At 39.5% G+C, this 14,470-nt stretch overlaps 1 long non-coding RNA gene across 1 annotated transcript; it reads left to right on the forward strand.

Annotated features, from left to right (window-relative positions):
* Positions 1-287: 287 nt before the first annotated feature.
* LOC118502302 lies at positions 288-14,265 on the forward strand. Its single transcript, XR_004905012.1, has 3 exons — positions 288-593; positions 10,131-10,138; positions 14,255-14,265. It is a non-coding gene; the product is annotated as an uncharacterized LOC118502302 (long non-coding RNA).
* The last annotated feature ends 205 nt before the right edge of the window (positions 14,266-14,470 follow it).

A 14,470-nucleotide genomic window follows, 5' to 3' on the forward strand; every position in this document is an offset into this window, starting at 1 on the left:
GACTGTGTGTTTCCTGGACTTGTATGTCTATTTCCTTTGCCAAATTAGGAAAGTTTTCTTTCATTATTTTTTCAAATAAGTTTTCAATCTCTTGCTCTTTCTCTTCTGGCATCCTTATGATTTGGATGTTGGTATGTTTGGAGATGTCCCAGAGGCTTCTTATACTATCCTTGTTTTTTTTTTTTTTTGAATTCTTGTTTCTTCTTGCTCTTCTGGTTAAATGCTTATTTCTTCCTTATGTTCCAAATCATTGATCTGAATCCTGGCTTTCTCTCCTTCACTGTTGGTTCCCTGTAGATTTGTCTTTATTTCAGCTAGTGTAAACTCCATTTCTTCCTTTATGTTATTGCTGTACTCAGTGAGTTCTTGGAGCATCCCGATCACTAGTATTTTGAAATGCATCTGATAAGTTGGTTATCTCCATTTCATTTCATTCTTTTTCAGTGGTTTTGGTCTGTTCTTTGATTTTGGCCATATTTCTTTGTCTTCTCAATTTGGCAGCTTCCCTGTTTGTTTCTGTGTATTAGATAGAGCTGCTTAGACTCCCTGTCTTAGTATCATGGCCTATTGTAGACAAGGCCCCTGTAAATTATGTGGGGTGGAACCTGAGGTAATCTCCAGGTCAGGGCAGCCAGCCTCACTGCTTTGTGGCTCTGTGTGGGAGGAGGGCTTGGAGAGGGGACAGTGCCGCTGCCTGGGAGCACTTGCTCCCATTTCCAGTCACTTCACCCACTCCCCTTATGCAACCTGGCATGCTTCCAGCTGTTGCCTTGGTGGTAAATCCCAGAGTTGGTGTATTTGCATATGTTCAAGACTGTGAGGGTCCTTTAAGGAGAGTTTACTGAAAATCTGGCAGTTTATTCTGCCATCCCAACTGCCACTGATTTTTACAGCCAGAAGTTATAGGGATTTATCTTCCCAGCACTGGAGCCCTGGGCTGTGTGGTCTGGCCTAGGGTTGTTAACACTGGCTCCCAAGGTATCACTCCAGATTTTTATCTACTACATGTGAATGTGGGACTGCCCATTCCACTGCTGCTGCCTCCCCTCACTACCCTGCATCTCCTCGCCTCTCTGCCCATCTCTGCATCTCTGTTCCTCCAAACTGTCTGGCTGAATATGGCTTCTTTAAATCCTTGGTTGTTGGACTTCCATACAGTTTGATTTTCTGACAGTTCTGGGTGTTATTTGTTTTGAGGCTTAGTTGTAATTCTCTATGTGGTTGCATGAAAAGAAAAAGAATGTCTACCTATGCCGTTCTCTTGACCATAAGTAATACATTCATTCAGTCTTTGATTGTAGATGTCTAGGAGTGAATACCATTTGCTTTTTATGTTTTATTTTCACAAGCCTTATAATTCAAACCCAGAAATGGACTCACCAGATATGTCTTGTGACAATAGCTTTAATTATACTGTTTATTAAAACCTACAACTGTAAAATAAACCTCAAAATACATACACACATACACAGAATTTAAGGGTTTTGATATTTGTTGATCCCAAGAAAGTTGTATCCCTGGAAACTCCTGCCTATTGAATCGCACCTGGGTCAATAGTAGGTGGTAGATTATTTTAAAAACTTGCCAATTTAATAGTGTCACATATATATATTTAAGTTTGCCTGATTTTTACTGAAATTGAAGCTTTTGGATTTTTATGATATGCTTACTGATTTTTTAATTGATAAAAGCTCTTTAATAATGTATTTATTTGCATATTTACATATATGAGGCATGGGCTCTGGAAACAAATGGCCTTGCTGTTGGGCCAGCCCAGGCTCTGTCAGTTTTGGTCATGCTTAGAAAGCCTACCCCAAGATTATATGAATATTAATTCCTACTTTTTTCAGGTACTCTTGGGGCAATCTCTGCATTACTATATTTAAAAACCTACCTTCGTGGCTGCCTTGGTTACTCTCTCTTTCCCCCTCTAGATTCCCTTCCTATCCTTTCCAGCTGCTCTGTGCCACAGGAGGCTGAAGGAATGGGCTGCCTCTCCTTTGGGCTTTTGGTTGGGTCCGGTCAATGGCTGGAGGTGAAAGGAAAGGGGGAGCTGGATTATTACATGGCAGAGTGTAGCGTGTGTCAGGCTGAGAAGTTTGGGCTTAATTCTATACCTAGTGGGAGACTGACCAGGATTTTCAGTACAGGAGGAAGACGATCCAAGTTGTAAGTTCAGCCAGCTGACTTGGTGGCACTGGGCAGGTCTGAGGAAGGCTGATGGCAGGAAGCCCCTGGCAATGGCTGGCACTACAGCAATGAGGCTGAATTTGTGTGTGGTGACTGCCAGGGAGGAAAATAATAAAAGGCTGATTGAATAGACTTTGCTAAACTAAATATACTGATCTTAAGGCTGAATATTTTAAGTTTAGGGAACTGAATAGTAACATGGCCTATATATAATTTCTAGTCTCGGCTGTTGCCTCTCTGGGGTGACATCCTGCATGGACCTGTGCAAGGGGAGCCTACCTGGTACCTAATAAATGAACAGCTGCCTTTGTCATTCTGTGGCTAAAACTGAAGACAATTTCTACATTTTCTCTTTTGTTTGGTTTCAGGCCTTAGAAATTATAATTTTTTGAAAGTGTATACTTAAAACGACAATGACTAACATCTTTTAGTTTGGGCACTTACATATTATCTCATTTAATATTTTTATTACTATTTGCCCTAAACATTACCGAGAAGTCCGTTGAAAATCCTAGTGGGGAGCAGACTGGAATAGTGGAGAACACGGGCAGGGACCAAGCAGAGCTGGCTCCAGGCCGAGGGCACAGCTATGTGTGCTTTTCCCCTACGACTTTCCAGCCTGCTCATAGGCTGTCCTTCAGTAAGTCCTTTATCCTCAAAATACTTCCTTAAAATACGATTTCATCTGGGCAAGGTATATGAGCAGGTGAGAAGGACAGAGAGCCTAGTGACTTTGAGATAGACAGTGGGTTTGGCCTTTTTTTATCATTAGTATTACTTTCTCTCAGGCGTTTATTTTCCAAGATAATAGTTTTGGTCTAAAAATTCAACCATAGTAATTGTCTTGATGAGTCACATTGGAAGTGACTTTAGATGTTGTGTAACCCAATCCTTTTATTTTGCCCACTTTAGATCCCTCCCTCTATTCCTGCTGTCTCAGCACACTGGACATCTTTTGTGAATAAGCTCCATTAAGTACTATTTGAATAACTTGAAGGTAAGGAGTAAGCCCTCATCATAAGCCCTTGGGGCTCTTCTCCAGCCAGCTGGTGACTTCAGTTTGAAAACACCTATTCAGTGTACCTGAGGGTGAGGGTTTTGAGGAGGACTGGAGCTTGCTGGGCTGTGTAGGGAGCCTGTGATCTATGCTCAGTGGTGCTCAATAGAGGAAGTGGAGGAAGAAGTAGAACTGTGACTTTTTGGGGAAAAAAGGCAAGATTTTATCTGGAAAGTTCTCTCCAAGTAGCAGGAATTCTGCAGGATCCATTCCTTTTCAATAGAAAATGCAGACAGGACTGAAAGACTCATCACTGTTCCATGGTTTTAAAGTTTTCTCTTGGTCTATTTATTCTCCATGATGGCATTTTCTGTCATAAATCTCTTTGGTATTCAGAGAAATTTATTTTATATGCATGTATCTGCATCTATATCATAATTTTTAAAAGAAAGACAATGACTGGCAAAGCAGTTCTGAAAATTTTATGGGGATTTTTCAAGAAGATTGAAAGGCATGCCCTGAAGACCTTTCCAAAAGCGGGAAGCACTCCTGGGAAAGCCATTCCCTGGCCAAATCCACTTGGAGCAATGCACTGCAGCCCCTTCTTGGAGACTTATCATATCCATTAAGGGCTCTGGAACTTTCTGCAGGAAAGTAAAACAAAACAAAACACAAAATTCTGTCTCCATTCTTTTAACTTAATGTTTCTAAACATCTCTGACTTCGATTACTTTTGTTATTTCTGTAAGACCAGTATTTTGTGAAACACACTTTGGGATAGTGTTCTTAAGAGAGTTCCGCAGAAACTCTCTGGCAGCCTTGGGTCTCTGGAAAGCATTCTGGAGTCTGAGGCACAGCACACCAAGGTGTCTCTGCTCTCTGTTGGAGTCCAGGTGAACACAAGCTAAAGTGGATCTTAGAGCTTGCCCTGAATGGGAAAGTCTGGAAACCACACAGCCTGGAGTAGGAGGGAGTGTCTTAATGGGGAAAGGTCAGGCTGACAGCCTGTTGGCAGGGGCTGCCCTTGCCTTACTTAGTATAGCTGGGACAGCCTTTTTTTCCCTTCTCTTTGGCGACTACCCGAGTCACACCCAGGAGCTTGATTGCAGCCACTTCCCCAGCCAGGAGGGGGCGCCTCTCTTCTCTACCGGAAGACGGAGGGGTGGAATCTGCTTGCACTGAGTCCATCCTATGCGTACACAACTCAGGCGCCTCTTGCCTAACTGAGCTCACATTCTGGTTAGGAGACTAGGCAAGCACACACGGTATATCGGGAAAGAGAAGATGACGACTGTGGGCTTTGTCATGGGATATCAGTTTTAAGGTAGTGTAGGTATTCAGAGAAAAGGACCTCAGTGAACCTGGGGCGATTAGGAAAGACTTTCCTAGGGTGGGAAATAAACCCACAAGACAGGATAGAATTTGAAAACACTGAGATGATAGGCAAAAACAATCACGCAGGGAACGGGCTTGGAAGAAACCCGTGATCTGTCCAGGGCCAGTATTACCAAGTCGCCTTGGGAAGCCTCAGCTGCTCTGAGAGGTGCTGTACTCAGCAGAGGTTTCCAGTTAGATTGTGGGCGTGCCTCACACCCGAGCATCTCCTCTGTGATTCTTCAAAGACCTTCCTGCAGGGCAGTTAGAGCGGAGGGGCCCATTTGCTATCCCAGTTATCGTCTTGCTCTCGTGTCTTGTGAGTCTGTCTTGTTTTCTGGTTGGGCCTGTGTACGAGCACACGTCTCACGCTCTGCTTCCCCTCTCCCTCTTTCCCATTTCCCCTACACAGACTGCACGATGCTCAGCATGGAATATGCCCTCAGTAAATGTCTGCTGATGGATCAGTCAGATTCTGAATAAGACCCGTGGCTTAGATGTATATCTGTGACCTCATCATGTCATCACTGAGTGGTAGAGTCCCCATTTCACGAGGGAAGGGGTGGAAAAGGAGGAAGGAGGACCAACCCATACTCCAAGGCTGCACAACCTCAGGAAGTTATAGAGCCTCTTCTAAAATCTAAGGCTCTATGATGCTAAAGAGACCCTTGCCCTCTCAGTTCAGTGTAGGTACAAGCATTTACAGAGTCCTGTCCTCGGGTCAGGTGGAAGTGGGGGCTGTGAGTATGTGCACACGCACTGTGTGTGTGTGTGTGTGTAGAGGCAGGAGTGGAAGGGGAAGGGAGAGTGCAAGGATGGCCAGGATGCAGCCCTGCTCCAAAGAGGCTTCCACTCTGGAAGAAGAGCCAGGGCCAGTGCTGCCATAGATAAAGGACTGGCCAGCCAGCCTTTTGGGGTGTCAGGGTGGATGGGGCTGATTTGGTTGCTTGTAGCTTATGACAAGTTCTTCATGAAGGATGAGTCTGTTCCTTTCTGTTGCTTTCCCTTGAGCCTCTTTCTTCATGGATGCTGACTTGCCTCCCGGCCACCCAGGCCTAACCCTGGAGCAACACCTGACAGGTTCTGCGGCTGCTTGGAGGTGGAAGGGCGGATGCTGTACCTCCAGGCACAGTCCACCAGATGGTGCAAAACAGATAAAACAGTGGTCCTTGTGGTCCACTCAGCTTTTTAAACCTGAAACTGGACAGCTGAGGAGAAGACTCTCTTTCTGGGAATTTTCCACTTCTGACTTCAGCCAGAAGGGTATGAAAATGCATGCTGAAAGACCTGAACAGAAGGTCTGGAGTAGTTTTAGGGACTAAAAAACACGTGTGTAGGACATATTCTACATAGGCAGGTGGGAGTCATTTACCTACATGGGCACTCTGGGACCACTCTGCCCTCAGCCCAAATATTCTCCCACCTCCTGGCTCAGGGCTAAACTTCCAGGCCACAGGTTTATAAAGGAGTTCAGTTGTTAATACCCTGGAGGAATAAATACTGCCTCCTCTTATTTAGAACCTTGCATGTTCTTTCCTACTTGTGATTTCATTAGAACATCATAACAACCCCACAAAACAGGTGATGCTGTTATGGTCACTTTATAGATGAGGAAGCCGAGGGTCAGAGACAGTAAGAAAACCCCAAGGTTATACACATAATCGGAGAAAGAGCTGCTGGAACAAATGAAGATCTTCAAGTGTTGTACTTCTTGCTCTTTTTACTCCACTGGGCTGAATTGTCTCTTTAAGTAACTAGAATCCAATTTTTAAAAAAGTAGGTGATAAGAGGGAGCAGGAGAGAAGTGGTGAGAACTGAGTTCTTGATGGAGGAGAGAAAGGGCAGGAGAGTAAGTCCTCGCTTACTAATGTAAGCGAGGACTTGGGGCCCAGAGACTAAAGTGCTTCTCCAAGATTTCTTGGTCTGATTGTGTGTGTGTGTGTGTGTGTGTGTGTGTGTGTGAGAGAGAGAGAGAGAGAGAGAGAGAGAGAGAGAGAGAGGAGGCCGACTCAAGTACACATACATGCACACAGAGTGAGCATTAACTTATGTAGATACCTTTTTAGTCAACTTGGTTGCACTGGACTCCTGCTGTAGCAGTGAAACATAGCAGAAAACCAAGTTTTAAACAAGAAACAATAGAAAACAAACAGAGAAAAGCTCTTTGCTTGTTAAATCAAGGTTGCCCCAATACCCCACCCAGTATAGTACAGTACTGGGCCCAGGAGACACAGTGTCCACATTTGCTCCTAGTCTTCCTCTGAGCCTGGTAGCCTCCCCTCCTGGAGACCCAATAGGCAGCCTGTGGTGGATCCATCATTGTGTACACCCTGCATCGCTCATCCTCACCACCCCCTCCCCTCCACAGAGCTGGCAGATGGTCACAGCTCTCCAAGCCTACCAGGGACCCACAGATCCTTCAGAACTGCCTGTACTGAATACATTAGTGAATGGTCATGATTTAATGGACCGCTCCTTCTGAGTGACACAGAACCTAAGATGTTATTTTATGCAAAGCTTTATACATACTTCACAACAAAGCAATATGGAGGATTAGGGCACTGACGTGGGTCAGGTCTTCAGGTTCCCTGTGATGGCTCAGAACCCTGCCCCACCATACTGTCTGTGCAGCACCGGGAGTCAGCCTGGTAGCGGGCCAGGCGGTCATCCCCAACAGCTCCCTCCCCACCCCTCCTGCCTGAGTCCTTCCTGCCTTCTGTCTCATTAGCACCTGGGTCGACCTGAGGCTTCAGGACAGCCAATCTGGATTGTTACAGTAATCTCTTTAGCTGCCCTCTCATCTCCCGCTTCCTGATAACTTCATCCTTGAGGAAAATTTTTTCTGTAAAATCCAGATTGGATCATTTTATTTTCCTTCTTGAAAATTGTAAAGGCCTCCCCCATTTCTCCTTTTTAACAAACTATAGAAATGAGACCTGAAAGTATAGTCTTCCATTTCTCCTTTTTAAATGGTAGCTTTATTGAGACCTAGTTTCCATGCCACAAAATCCACTCATTTAAGTTGCACAATTCAGAGGTTGTTATTGTATTCACAGCATTGTGCAGCCATTCCCATTGCCCTGGACTGACTCGTGTGTCCTCAGAACTCTTCCACTGAACTCTTAACTCTGGTCCCTCAGACTGCAGCTATATGTGGAGATACGGCCCTTAAAAGCTAATTGAGTTCGTATGACTCAACATAACTGATAATTCTCCTAAGAAGAAATGAGAGCACTGACAACCCTAGATGATAACACATGAGGACACAGAGACCAGAGAGAGAGAGGCCTCAGAAGAAACCAAATCTGCTGATACCTTGAGCTTGGACTTCCAGCCAGTAAAACTATGAGAAATAAATTTCTGTTGTTTAAATCACCCAGTCTGTGTATTTTGTTATGGCAACCATAACAAACTAATGCAGCCACAATTTAACTCTGTAACATTTTCATCATCCCAGAAAGAAAACGCATACCCACTTTCACCATCTTCCTCTACTCCCCATCCCTCTTGGGCCTAGGGGGCCACTGACCTACTTTCTGTTCTATAGGTTTGTCTATTCTGGGCATTTCATATAAATAAAACCATCTAGTATATATTTTTAAAACTGGCTTATTTCACTTAGAATAATGTTTTCAAGATTCATCCATGATATAACACAGATCTAGAATTCATTTCTTTTTGTTGCTTTTTATTGCTGAATGATGTTTTATTATGTGGGCATACCACATTTTTATCTAACCACTCATCAGTTGATGGGTATTTGGGTTGTTTTCACTTTTTGGCTATGAACAAATCTGACAGGACATCCACGTATAAGCTCTTATGTGTTTGAACATATGTTTAAATTTTTCTTGTGAATATATCTTGGAGTAGAAATGCTTGGTCATATGGTAATTTTATGTTTAACATTTTGAGAAACCACCAAACTGTTTTCCAAAGTGCCTGTACCATTTTACATTTTTATCAGCCATAGAAGAGGTTTCCAATTTCTCCACATTCTGGACAATACCTGTTATGGTCTGTCTTTTTGATAATAATTATCCTAGTGGGTGTGAAGTAGCATCTCTTAGAGTTTTATTTACATTTGTTTAATGGCTAGTATTCATTTTGTTTTGTTTTGAACATCTTTTCATATACTTATTGGCCATTTTTATATCTTCTTTGGAGTAATGTCTATTCAGACCTTCACACATTTTAAATTAATTTGTCGACCTTTACAAATTAATTAAATTAATTTGTCTTTTTGTTACTGAGTAGTAAGGGTTTGTTATATATTCTGGACCCAAGTCCCTTATTATATATGTGATTTACAAATGTTTCTTCCATCTTGTGGGTTCTCTTCTTACTTCCTTGATGGTGTCTTTTGCAAGACAAAGATTTTTCATTTTGATAAAATTAAATTCATCTATTGTTTTCTTTTGTTGCTCATGCTTTTGGTGTTCCATCTGCTAAGAAACTATTGCCTCGTCCAGGGTCATGAAAGTGCACTCCTAATGCTTTGTTCTAAGAATTTTAGACTCTTAGTTCTGACAGTTAGGTCTATGACCCATTTTGAGTTAATTTTTCTGCATGATTTTAGGCAAAGAGTTCTACTTTATTGTTGTCATTATTTTTTGCTTTTAGATATGTACCTGTCTCAGCACCATTTGCTGAGAAGACTTTTCTTTCTCCATTGAATTGTCCTGGCATGCTTGTTGAAAATAAATTGAGCATCAATGCACAGCTTTATTTCTAGACTCTCAATTATATTCCATTTATCTACATGTTTCTCTTTATGCCAGTACCACACTGTCTTGATCACTGTAGCTTTAGAGTAGGGAAGCATGAGTCCTCCACCTTTATTTTTCAAAATTGTTTTGGCTATTCTAGGTTATTGTATTTCTGTATACATTTTAGGATCAGCTTGTCAATTTCTGTAAAGAAGCCAGGTGGAATGTTGATAGGATTGTATTGAATCTGTATGTCAATGTGGGGAGTATTGCCATCCTACAATATTAAGTAATCTGATCCATGAACATGGGACTCCTTCCTACTTAGTTAGATATTCTTTATTTTTTTCCAGCAATGTACTGTAGCTTCCAGTGTAGAAGTCTTCCACTTCTTTTGTTAATTTTTTCTCAGTTTTTAGGTCCTATTGTATTTGGAATTGTTTTTAAATTTTACTTTTGTATTGTTCATTGTTAGTTTACAGAAATACAGCAGGCTTTTTCATATTGACTTTGTATCCTGCAACCTTGCCGCACTTGTTGTTTCTACTAGTGGTTCCTCGGGGTTCCCAGTGCACAGTCATGCCAGCTGCCTTCCCTTCTAATCTGGATGCCTTTTATTTATTTGTCTTGCCTAATTGAAGTACAATGCTGAATAAAAGTGGTGAACAGTCATTCTTGTCCCTAATCATAAGGGAAAAACATTCAGTTCTCCACTATTATTAAATATTATGCTGGTTATGGGTTTTCCGTAGATGTTCTTTATTAGGTTGAGCGGTTCTGTTCTAGTCCTAGTTTATTGAGTGTTTTTATTATGAAAGATTGCTGAATTTTGTGAAATGCTTTTTTGGGGGTCAATTGAGATGATAATGTGGCTTTTGTTCTTTATTCTTTTAATATCATGTATTATACTGATTAATTTTCAGATGTTAAAGCCATCTTGTATTCTTGAGATAAAACCCACATGGTCATAAGGGATCATTCTTTTACATGTTGCTGGATTGGTATGCCAGTATTCTGTCGAGTGATTTGCATCTATGTTCTAAGAAAATATTGGTTTTTTAGTTTTCTTTTCTTGGGATATCTTCAGTTTTGGTGTCAGTGGGATACTGGCTTTACAGAATCAGTAGTAAGTTTTCCTCCCTATTTTATTTTCTGGGTGAGTTTGTGAAAGATTGCTACTCACTCCTCTTTGAATATCATAGAATTTAACACTGAAGTCATCTGGGTCTAGGTTTCTTTTGTTGGAAGTTTAAATATTAATTAAATCTTGTCAATATTGGTCCATTCTGGTTTCTGTTTTTCTTCTTGACAATTTTTGTAATTTATGTTTTTTTAGGAGTTTGTCACTTCATCTAAGTTATCTAATTTGGTAACAAATTGTTCACAGTATTCTCTTATAGTTATTTTTTTTCTGCAAAGTGTGTAGAGATGTCCTCTGTTTTTCCTAATTTTAGTAATGTCAGACTTTTATTTTTCTTGTTCACAACACTAAAGATTTGTTAATTTTGTTTATAATATCAAAGAATCAACTGATTTTGTTGTTTTCTATATTGTTTTTCCATTCATTTATTTCCACTAGTATTATTTTCTTCTTCTTGTCTTGACGTAGTTTTTTTCTATTTTCTTTGTTTTTTATATCAAAACTTAAACTATTGAATCAAGATCTGTCTGTTCTAAAAAATATATGCATCTACACTCTAAATGTTCTCTTAAGACTGTTTCATCCATAGGTTTTGGTATGTTGTGATTTGTCTCCAAGTGTTTTCTTTTTCCCTTGTGACTCCTTCCTTAATTCAATGGTTATTTAGGAGTATGTTCTTTAAAATTCATATATTTGTACAATGTATCCACCATTTAACTACTTCTGTTATTGATTCTAATTTTATTCCATTGTAGTCAGAAAATATACTTTGTATGAGTTCCATCCTTTTAAATTTCTTGCAGCTTCTTTTATAGCCTATCAGATGTCTATTCTGGAGAATACATGGTTAAGAAGAAATGAATAATGATGTTGGGTAGAGTGTTCTATAGTCATTTTTAGTTCAGTCGGTTTATAGTGTGTCCACATTTTCTATACTCTTGCTGATCTTTAGTTAGTTGTTTTTACCAGTATTCAAAGTAGGGTGTTGAAGTAAGGTAGTTCAACTATTATCATGAATTATATATTCTCCTTTTAATTCTATCAATGTTTGCTTCAGAAATTTTGGGGGTCTCTTGTTAGATGCATACATATTTTCAATTGTTGTATCTTCCTGAAGACTTGAGTCTTTTAAAAGTATACAATAACCCTGTTTACTTTCTAGTAATTGTTTCTTCTTTGTTTTAAAGTGTATTTGTCTCAGGGATGCTCTGTCCTCATAGAAACAGCACAGCCATCTGACTTTGTTAGAGTTGCAATGTGCATGACAACAGTTTTTCTCTCTCTTTACTTTCAAACTACATTATGTTTTAATTCAAGGTGTGTCTCCTTTGGTCTTCTTTCTCATTCTGCCAGTCTTTGCCTTTTAATTGGTTTGTTAATTCACTCACATTAAATGTTCATAATGACACAGTTTTGATTTATGTCTACCATTCTGCCTTGTTTTTTGTATGTCTATACTTGCCTAGAGTGGGATATTTTCTAGTGTAACATCATAATTTCTTTAATAGTGTTTTAAAACTATATTTTGAGTTAATTTCTTAATGGTTACCCTAGGGATTACAGTAAAATGGTTACTTATCAGAAAATATATGTTAATATATCAGAATCAGATCTGTACTAACATAATTCCAATGATATAGAGAAACTTTGTCCTTATATAGCTCTGTTCCCCTCCCACATTTGGCTATTATTTTTCTAGCATATCACATCTATAACCCTACTATGCCTTGATGATATTATTGCTTATATATTTTATTTTTTAAATGAACTAAGAGAAAAGTATAAATACATATTTATAGGGTTTTTAAAATATTTGCCTTCTTATTTGTCATTTCCGATTCTTTTCATTTCTTCCTGTGGTTTGAGTTACCATCTGTGTTACTTCCTACTTGCATACAGCTTTGTTCCTACAAATATTTTTCAAATATGTTACATTTCTATATTTTGCAGACCAAACAATAAATGATATAATTATACACACACACACACATACACACACACACACATATATATATATAGCATATATACAATTGCTTTTAAAATCACTTTGGAGAAGAAATAAGGAACCATTCAATTATACTGTATTTTTATGAGTAACTATATAATACCATCATTGTCACCTTGCTTTTTCTTGTAGATTTGAATTACTGTTGGGCATCATTTCTTTTCAGTTTGAAAAACTTTCCTCAGTTTTTTTTACAAGACAGATTTGCTAACAGTGAATTCTCTCAAGGTTTGTTATCTTTGAATGTCTTGAATTTTGCCTTAAGTTTGAAAATAATTTTGCTGTATATAGTATTTTTGGTCGCCTTTTAAAATCAGTATTTTAAACATGGCATCCACTGACCTCTGGCCTCTAGTTGCTCTTTTCTGTGAAGTAACCCATTAATCTCACTAATCTCACTGGGGCTTCTTCCATGTATTGAATTGATATTTCATTCTATTGCTGCTTTCAAGATTTTTCTTTGTCTTTCAACATTTGATTATAATATATTGTGGCATAGGGTTTCTTTCCATCTATCCTACTTTGAATTCTTTGAGGTTTTTAGATGTGTAGAATAATGTTTCATCAAGTTTGTGAAAATTCAGCAATTATTGTTTCCAATATTTTTATGCTCCCTCTTTCTTCTCCTCCCTTTCTCACATCTCCATGTAGTATATGTTTGAGCACTTAAGTACTACCCACATTTGTCTGAGGTTCTGCTCATTTTGCTTCATTCTTTTTTCTTTCCATTTTCAGGTTGCATAAACTCCATTGACCTATTTTTAAGTTCTCCAGTACTTCCTCTCTCCTGTTTAAATCTACTGTTTAGCCCCTCTGGAGAAGTTTGCATTTCTGTTATTGTACATTCCAACTCCAGAATTTCCATTCGGTTACTCTAAAGATTTTTTTTATCTAATATTACTCTCCATTTGATGAGACATTGTCATTGTGCCTTTCTTTAATTCTTTAGATAGGAACTTTTTTTAGTTCTTTGAGCAGGTTTATAATAGCTGCTTTGAAGAACTGTGTTGTTAAGTCAGAATATTTAGGCCTTCTCACAAGCAGTTTTGTTGCTTCTTTTCCTGTGTTTGGGTCTATCTTCCTGTTTCTCTTCTTCTCCTTCTATTTCCACCTGGTGATGTACTTACTGATTTTTGAGATAGGGGAAGGGAGAAAGAAAGAAAAGAAGACAAACATTGTTGCGAGAGAGAAACATCAACTGGTTGCCTTTCATACATGCCCTGGTCAGGGATCAAACCTGCAACCCAGGCATGTGCCATGACTGGGAATTGAACCCATGATCTTTCGGTCTGTGAGATGATGCCCAATCAATTGAGCCATGCTAGCTGGGGCCTTCCTGTTTCTCTTATATCACATAAGTTTTTTTTTTGTTCAAACTTGACATTTTAGCCCTGGCTGGTGTGGCTCAGTGGACTGAGTGTCGACCCATGAAATGAAAGATTGCTGGTTTGATTCCCAGTCAGGGCACATGCCTGGGCTGCAGGCCAGGTGCCTGTTTGGGGGCACATGAGAGGCAACTGATTCATGTATTTCTCCCTCTCTTTCTCCATCCTTCCCCACTCTTTAAAAAATAAAATTTTCAAAATAAATTTTTAAAGACTTGACATTTTAGATAACATATAGTAGCATTTGAGGAGGACTGATCTCCTTCCCTCTTAGAATGTAAAAGTGGGCAGTGAAATGAATGCTCTGTTAAATCCAACTTGCAATTTATTTTCTAGCATCATCTTTCTCAGAAAATATTCACAGTGGATGTTGAAGATATACTGAAGAAAGAAAAACAGAGAGATACCCAGGAAAGAAAAGGTTGAGAAGTATGAACCCTCTCCGTTCTAGAGGAGGTAATAGCTCTTTCCTGCCTCCTCAGGGTGCATATCACTGGCTGTACTGGGGTGGGAGGACAGCTGGAAGGAGGGCTGAAGGAAATAGAAATTGCTTCTTTATATTCTCTTTAGAGAGCAGTATTTTGATTTTATACTGAAATACTACTTTTAAAAAATATTTTAATTTTTATCATCACCTGAGGACATTTTTTTCCATTGTTTTTAGAGAGA

The sequence above is a fragment of the Phyllostomus discolor genome, chromosome 8, assembly GCF_004126475.2.
Source record: "Phyllostomus discolor isolate MPI-MPIP mPhyDis1 chromosome 8, mPhyDis1.pri.v3, whole genome shotgun sequence".
Taxonomy (NCBI): domain Eukaryota; kingdom Metazoa; phylum Chordata; class Mammalia; order Chiroptera; family Phyllostomidae; genus Phyllostomus; species Phyllostomus discolor.